Below are 8,464 nucleotides of genomic sequence, written 5' to 3' on the forward strand. Positions count from 1 at the left end.
TTATTTTACAGCATGTAATTTTACTGAATTGTTTATCTGGCAACATACGATCAGACAGTATCTTTTATCAATTTTTCATCCACAAGTACTTTTGATCTGGTTCTCTATAAAAAGAGAGAATAATTTGTCGGAAAACAACATGATCATTAAATTCTCACTCGGTAGTATTTTAGAAAAATAGCAGGGAATGGGAGGAAGAATTCTTCTACATGCAGCTATGGACTATGGTCTAGAAAGGAGGAGAGACGGTGGGCTGCTTTTCCTCTCCATTATTTCTCACACTGCCGTCCATAAACTGGATAGCATCTGATGCTTCTTCCAACTTCTTTTTCCCTTCCTTTATACGCCTTGGCACCGGTAGCAAGTCTCCATCACAAGATTCCGCACTAGGTGAGCCATCACACTCGTGTAGCTTCCATGGATGGATCATGGAACCCCTCCCTCTATGTAGCCACCTGTACAAAGATATCCATTCATCTTCATCTCTCTTTTCCTTTTCTTTCTTAGGATTCCTCAATGCTTGCTACAGCCATCCATTTGATGGCAGGTGCTGTACTAAATTCTTGAAGCACTCCAAGTTGCTTATTAAGAACATTCTTCTCTCGGACCGTGAGCTTTCCGAGATGTAACCTTGCTAATTCTTTTACCGATGATCGGCGGGCGATTAAAGGCAAGGCCTAGAACTGACTTGAAAAGATATCAACTAGTCTTTTGGCTTGTTAATTATGCATGGACTGCTAACTTTTGGATTTGAGTTTGTCAGTAGGCCAGGGAGAGAGCATATAAAGGTTGGAAGGTTGAGTAAATGAGACGTTCTCCAGAATCTTCAGCATGCTCGGAATGGGCTGCAAGCACTCTGGAAATCAATTTTTGTCATTATGGTGGGGTTTGTAATAGTTGAAACTTTTGAGAAACAAATAGTTACTAATTAAACAGTGCCACTGCGAAAAGGAACGGCTTTTAGAAACAAATTATTCTACCAAAGTGAACCACTGTTTCAGCTGAATCATGCTTTGAAGCGATCCATAAGTCTTCGAAATAAACATCCTAAGTTTATTTATCTAGTTCACTTCATTCTGATCGAGAGAAATAACCTAGATCACTCTTACAGGACAATTTATTTAATTGGAAAATATAAAGGTTCTTTAAATCTTTTTATATAGGCAACTACAGCAAGCCACCACCTTGGACCTTTCTATCCCTCTCCCTTCTTCCTGCCTCTTGTTTCAAAGGCTGTCAGTTCGACAAGTAGTCTCTTCCACTTTGATCACCTAACATCATGTATTCTAGTCTTCAAGAACAAGAAAACATGAAGCACAGCCATTAGAAGATAAAAAAACTAACCTCCTACTCACCTTTCTCTCCAAAAGAAAAACCTCTAATTACCTAAAGGGATTAAACTTCAGCTGTGATTTAGAGAGGGTTCCAATTTTCATTAAAACAGCCACTTGGAAGAAAGCTTTGTAGAAGGACGAATCTAGAATATTAAAAGGTAGGTCTTTAGACAGGACCTGTTCACCCTTGGATGAAGACCAAAGAAGGCCCAAGTCAGCATGGATTTGGATATTGGAGTACGAAATGCTTTAAGATATTTATCTCTTGCGACAAAGCTTGTATTGCCTTTTGACAAATAAGAATGCCCAGGATGTTAATGAATTCCATAGAGAATGTCCCTGATGTGGTTGGTAGGGTCCAAAAACATCTTCAATATTAAGACACTAGGCCTGTGCTGGTGGATCCCCTTGGTCCCATATTGATCTTATTTCTTATGATAGGCGGCTGGTGATATATTAAACGCATTAGGCCTGCCTTTTTCCTCATTGGGTGGCTAGTGTCTCATGATGATATCCAAGCATGCTTGTGAGATTAGTCTCAGACAAAAATATATTCTATTTGATTATTTTTTCTAGAGAATGAACCCCCTTTGGTTTTCTTGAAGATCCTATCTGATAATATGCTTACCTTTAGAGCAATTATCTCACTAAATATGTTAAGAAACCATAAAGACATTTCTGACATAGACCCAATGGGACATATGCACACTTTATACGTACATAATAAAATGGTCCCCTTACGGTTTCTTTGCGGAAAGTAAGATGGACATTTTTGAGGGGAAAATGAAGTGGCAACTTCCCTTAGTTTATTTATAAGTGAAAATATTTACAAGAGGGGAGGAAGTGATTACAAGAGACCAAACATCAAAATTTTACATAAGAGGAGCAAGATAGCTCAGTAGCACCTGAAGACTCTCGTTCCCTATCTCATTAGATAGATTTTGCCAGTGTTGGAAGGTTCAAAGAATCTTGTGGAAGGTTGCATTGATGGAACATTTCTTCCCTAGGAAAATTCGAGTATTTCTTTTTAACCAAATATGCCAACAAAGCACGATGATGAATTGATCCCATGCTCTTCTTATGGATGATTTTGTCTTTCTTTTTCGGCGCCACATCGTCCAAAGATATAGGAGATTTGCCGGCCAACCTTTTAGCTTGAGATGTATCTTCGAGTTGAACTAAATACTTCTTGAAAATGAGCATCTAATGAGTAGCACATAGGCACATTGGCAATGTGCTAAAAGATGAATTTTCATTATTTGTGACTTTCATATTAGCACATTTGCAACTCTTATTGGTCTAATTGATTTCAACACTTCCAATAGAAGCTCTAGTTGTCTTGATTCATATGAAGATAGTGGTCCTTACACTTTCCTTTGGGTTGCAAGAAAAGTAGGATGGACTTGTAACCACACTCATAAGTTAAACATTCCTATATGATCAACACTGATCAAAGATTCAGGATTCAAAAGATTGCGAAAATTTAAAATAAAAAGCATAGTTGTCAAACCATTCATGTACTTATTTGTTGATTACACGAAAAGAAACATGTCGGAAGCAATTGCAACAAACATTAGCAGCAACATCACCAACAATATGAACAACAAACAGCAACATCAAGCGATAACGCATCTTTCACATGATGTCGAATAATTTTTGAATAATGCATGGAAATTGCGTATGATATTTGGCATATGAAAATTTTTTGTTGAAAAATCCAAGTTTCTTTCAAAAAGTTAGAGAATATCAAACAAGTCACCTACCTGGGATCTAACAGGGTATTCATGTGCAGTGGCTCAACCACGAGGCTAGATGAACCCTATCAAAATGGGCATAATGGCCTATAATTTTAGAATTTTCGATGAAAAGATAAGGTAGGGCTGGGCCCAAAGCTTCATCCAAATCTGTTTGAAGTCAATGTTGGATTATTATACCTGAGGAGCCAGGCTCCATTGATAAGAAACACAGGAAGTTCAGGTTCACTCAACGCAGCAACTCCATCTACCCAGGATGGCATTGCGTGACATCCAAGTCAAAAATCCTCAGGTAGCACAAATAGTGAAGTCTCGGGTCTTCTCCTGATCTTGGTGGGTATGCATTCTTTTTTGATATCATTGTGAAATGCTCAACGGCCTGCCATTGTTAAGCTAACATATAAAGTCTAGCATGTCCCAGAGCCTATTTTTCAAATTGTCACAATCTTTTTATTGGTAAAATTTGGATTATTTCTGAACAATTGGTTTAGTCAATACTCTGCATGAGTTTTTATAATTGTTTGTGGTTATTGTCGACATATGATGAGACCAATGAGGAGGATCTCTTGAGACTTCAGAAAGCTGGTGCTGTTGTTGGCCGCCATTGCGCGCACACAGAAAATTCTATACCATTACATGAAGATGGAGGCTGAAGTAACACAAAAATATAGCACCAAAAAAAAAAAATAATCATAAAGCTGATGTGTGAATCTATGATTCCTCCTCTCACACCCAGTACTTGATATGAGTGACAGGAGAGTCAGCTGTGTGAGCTTTTTGTGCAAGATTTCTGCATCACTGGAGCAATGTTCTCAGATGAAAGATAGCAGTAACCATCACTACATCTCTTGGAATGTCATCAGAACTCTTTGGACATCTCCAAGCAATTTATAATTAGGTTAACAGCAAAAAATGGATACCATTATGCATTATAAAAAAAAAGAAAGCAGACTATATTTCAAAGCAAGGCTAATTTCATGTAGCACAAGTGTTCTGCATCCGGATACATTAAACTCAAGCTACCTAGCCCACTGCACAGGGACAAAAACAGACAAACTTTAGCCAACTTAAAATTGCTGGACATAAAATAACGAAATTATACAATTTTTTTCTTCAATATGGGCTCCTTTTGTCTTGCTAGTTCTCCATCCTCATCATTTCATTTTTTATTTCACTACTCCATGCATTTCTTTTGTCATGCTTCACTATTGTGAGATACCACAGTCAGAGACTTAGGATTTAAGGCATTTCATATTTGGCTCCGAATGATTGTGTTTAGACCAACCATAATGAGGCACACATTCACAGTCATATCCATCTCTTGAACCACCAAAAATTCTCACCACTGCTGAAAATTGCTTTTGGTGTGAGGTATCAGGGCAGACCAACAAAGACAGCTATCAGCTAAATCACACACCACCTGCATAAGATGGGTATGCGATGCTTCACCAGTTCGATGCTAAACCCAGAAGTAACAAGTGCTTTTCTTTGGTAATTGTACTGAAGAAGATGCATTAACACCTGCTAGTGGGGTTAAGCTCTTCAGCAAACGGAAGATGATGACACACGACTTATAACAACCTTCTGAACTTTGATGGCCGTAGATGATACCCATTAGACCAGAACATGGCCAGATCAAAGCCCACAAGACATTCCTGAATATATGAAACTTCCTATTTCTATTTCGGGCGGTGATCATCTAGACAGGAGCATGTAGTTGCCAAATATATTTTCTTCCAAAAGCTAACCTAATGAACTCTGAAACAAGTTCTTCCAAAAGGTCCTCCTTCAACATTTTCTCAATCTCCCTTCCCACATCGCCATCATCTCCTCATTCTAACCACTTAAAATCCAGGACCTTCTCCTCCGGATTACCTACATCCAGTTCTTTCCGCTGTTTAACCAATATCTGCCATAACTTCTCAACTAGCCCCTCACAGCCCCATGTGGGCCTGATCCTTCTGTTGGACTTCACCCATGGGTGCAGATCCATGCATGGGGCCAGGATCTCAGCAAGAATGTTGTTTATAAGATCAAAAACAGCCTTTTCTCTGATCTTGACCATGCCACCAGCTTGTTGTACTTCTTTTCAAGCTTTTTAAACATGCCTGGGCCTACTGGATATTCTGGACAGTAGCATGAACTGTAAAGCCTGTCCTGCCTGGCAGCATGAATGCCAGAATCAATGAGAAAGTCAAGTAGGTATTAGAAGTCTCTGTCCTCTTCATCCCTGAGTTCTTGTAGGGTATCTCCTGCCTGTTGAAGGGAGTGACAATCTCCTCTAATATCCACATCACCTGATACGAGCAGCTCTGATCTCTTTGCATATGCATCAACTGACTCCAGCTGCAGAAATTGAAGCTGAATTTGGAGCTCTGCAACAAGAAAGTGAATTGTAAAGGGTAGAACATGTGAACAAAAGAATGATTGTTATGGAATGAATGAAATACAATATCTTTATTTTTTTCCCCAACTACCCTTAAGTTCTGCACTGGCCCTCTTGAAACATCCCAAACTGGACTTTCTCTTCTGATGGTAGCTCAAGCAAGGCGACGGGACTTGGTTGCCCAACCTCTTTGGAGCTTACAGAAGACCCTGATTCTGTTTCATCAGAGTGTATAGGATGGCAATCAACTTGAGGACAGTCAGATAATGTTTCCTGGAAGGATATAACTTGACTTTAGTATAGAAATAGTGCTTAGTAATGTATCTTGATGTACAATTTGCAAATGAAAGTAGTTCTTTCCCCTCGTTGTTGAAAAGAAAGGTTCACTTATTCTATGAAATGTTCAAGAGATGAAGACATAGGTGATATATTCAGAATCTAATTATATCATAAAGACAAAAATTTGGTGAACAATGTCAAAATGTTTAAACCACCATTAATATAGAGGCACAAAAATGGAAAATGGAAGAAAATGAACGAAAATAAAGGACAGAAAAATCTTCCAAAACACTAGTTAAGAAACAAAAAAAAATGCAATGACAATAAAGTTGACGTGATAATGGTTCATGCATGATTTCGAAAGTAGCATGTAACAATCCATGACCTCATCCAAAAAGGCAAGCCGGATAATTTTATTTGGATTCCTTAACTTCGTATAAGCATCCAAAATTTATCCGGTGCATAGCTGATGTGAGACTAAACATACATTTGGACGGATCCTCATATACTCTTCTCTCTTTGCCAGGCTAAGGGTTCAAATACATTCAAATCCAATGATAAATACCACAATCTAATTACAAACAACACGATCAACCTGTGGTCAACCTTAATAGGCCTGTGCTGCAGTATCTCCTAGTCCACGCAGACCATTGGCCAGATCCGCTCTAATTCTAATTGTAACAACTCAAGATAAGACTGGCCGTAAGGTATTATTTGAATCTCTTAGCCCTAAATAAGTACCCAAGATCTATCCAATGCATAGCCAATATGGATTAATATATGTCCACATGTGTCCTCACATATCAATACCAAGAAAATAAAGAAGTAAGAAATTGAAGTCACAGAAGTTGAAAGAAAACCTAAAATCACTTACCATGCATCACAAGCAAATCCATACAGGGTGTTGGTCAGCACTGCAATAACTTGCCCAACCTTGATTGCATCAACCACTTCTTCAACATGATCACCTGTTGCTGGGAGGACAAGTCCCGCCTTGGCCTGGCAACCCATTTCCAATCCCTTCAGACTCTGAGACATTTGGCTCCGGAGAGCCCCTGCAAACTTCTTCTTCTGATACAGAAAAAGAAAATCGATCAACCTTAGGACACCTGAAAACCCGGAAAGCATAAATTCAAATCACAAAGGAAGAACAAATCTCAAATCAAAGAGAAAAACTATAGCTAAGTAACAAGACAAGCACGTCAGAAATCGCAACTTTTTAAGTCACGGTAATAAAAAAACACCTCTTTCTTTCTTTTTCTCACTCATGACTCTATTAATCTCCTTATATGAATGAGACAAAGTCACTTGGACATGGTATCGAACATAATGTCTGCATCATGCTATCACGGCGAGAGATCAACTTCAATCAAGTTAAGAAGAACGTATGGAAAAAAGGTGGAAGAAAGAGGGACTAAAAGATCTCAGCTCGCGACGGCCAAATTGCAAACATGAAGTCCAAGCGTCGAAAAAAGAATACAGTATATAACAAACCAACTATATTAGCTTAATGAGAACGAAGAATGGAGCACATGAACTCCTAAGAAGGAAGGAGAAATAAAAGAGCGATACCTGGGAGGTCAAACGAGTACGAACAGAGGCAACGTTTCTGTAGTCTTTGCCGAAGAAAACATCATGTTCTGTCGATCGACCAATTTTTTGCTCTAACCGCGTACCGTTATGGGTTCGAAAGGCTTAATGCTTTCGTTTATCATTGGAACCAGCTGTTTGTTATTTATTTATTTATTTTGTTACCGTCTGCCGCCACTAAGCTAGCATGAGCATCCGGGGGTGGATAGGTTGGGTGATGGTCACCCACTCATCCGTGAGACTAGAAGGCTGGTTCAGAAGATGGGTGATTTTCATGCTACACATGTGTATCGGGAGGCGAACAGAGCTGCTGACTGGGTCGCCTCTTACGTAGCTAGGCATTCCGGAGAGTTTCTTTGGACTTCAGCAGCTGATAGTCCCACTCCGTTGTTATCTTTACTTTCTTTTGATATGGCTGGATGTACTCAAGTTAGAGTTATATGAACTGCCGTTTTTACCCAAAAAAAAAAAAAAAAAAAACTAGCATGAGCATAGCCAACTAAATTAATAAAAAAAAATACTATGGTAGAGGAACAAAATCATGCCGACTTTAAAAGATCTCAATGTTGGACAACAAATAAAATGATCAAATCAATAACTCTATTCGCCTCACAATATATATGCATGACCTGAAAAGCACGAGGTTCGCTGAAAAGGAAGGGAAAAAAGTGTGGTTAGCGGAAAAGTAATAAGATGCCTCTTATTTGGTTGAAGTTTTCAAAGAAAAGATATGGAAAAGTTGTATTTCCATAGGAATATGATTCTCACATTTCATGAGAATGTCTTTTTCATAAGAAACATGAAAAAGTTACTTTTCCGTGAGCCAGAAATTACTCTATTTTTATTTTTTTTCCAAAAAGCCATTCAGCATTAAAATAGCATTAAAGATCTAATTTTTATTAAAAGTATAATAGAAATTATATATAATTTTTTCAGAAAAGTGGATGGTCAATCAAATATTAATACTCTGTAAATCTGTCACTTTTCCATTGTCAACTAAATATGCCAAAAGTATTTTCTCAGATATTCTTTTTTCAGAAATATGCTTCAAAAAAATCATATTTTTATAAAGAAAAATACTTTTTGCAAACCAAAGAAGCCTTATATTTTTACGGTAGTGA

General features: G+C 38.2%; 1 long non-coding RNA gene across 2 annotated transcripts; it reads right to left on the reverse strand.

The window, feature by feature from the left end:
* Positions 1-4,042: 4,042 nt before the first annotated feature.
* On the reverse strand, positions 4,043-7,489 carry LOC103697796. Of its 2 annotated transcripts, XR_001878908.3 has the most exons (4): positions 7,326-7,489; positions 6,628-6,824; positions 5,566-5,747; positions 4,043-5,463 (listed from the first exon to the last, which is right to left on the reverse strand). It is a non-coding gene; the product is annotated as an uncharacterized LOC103697796 (long non-coding RNA). The 2 variants fall into 2 exon arrangements; XR_003383426.2 differs by having other exon boundaries at positions 4,043-5,747.
* Positions 7,490-8,464: the final 975 nt, after the last annotated feature.

This window comes from Phoenix dactylifera, chromosome 12 (assembly GCF_009389715.1).
Source record: "Phoenix dactylifera cultivar Barhee BC4 chromosome 12, palm_55x_up_171113_PBpolish2nd_filt_p, whole genome shotgun sequence".
In the NCBI taxonomy this organism is placed as follows: Eukaryota; Viridiplantae; Streptophyta; class Magnoliopsida; order Arecales; family Arecaceae; genus Phoenix; species Phoenix dactylifera.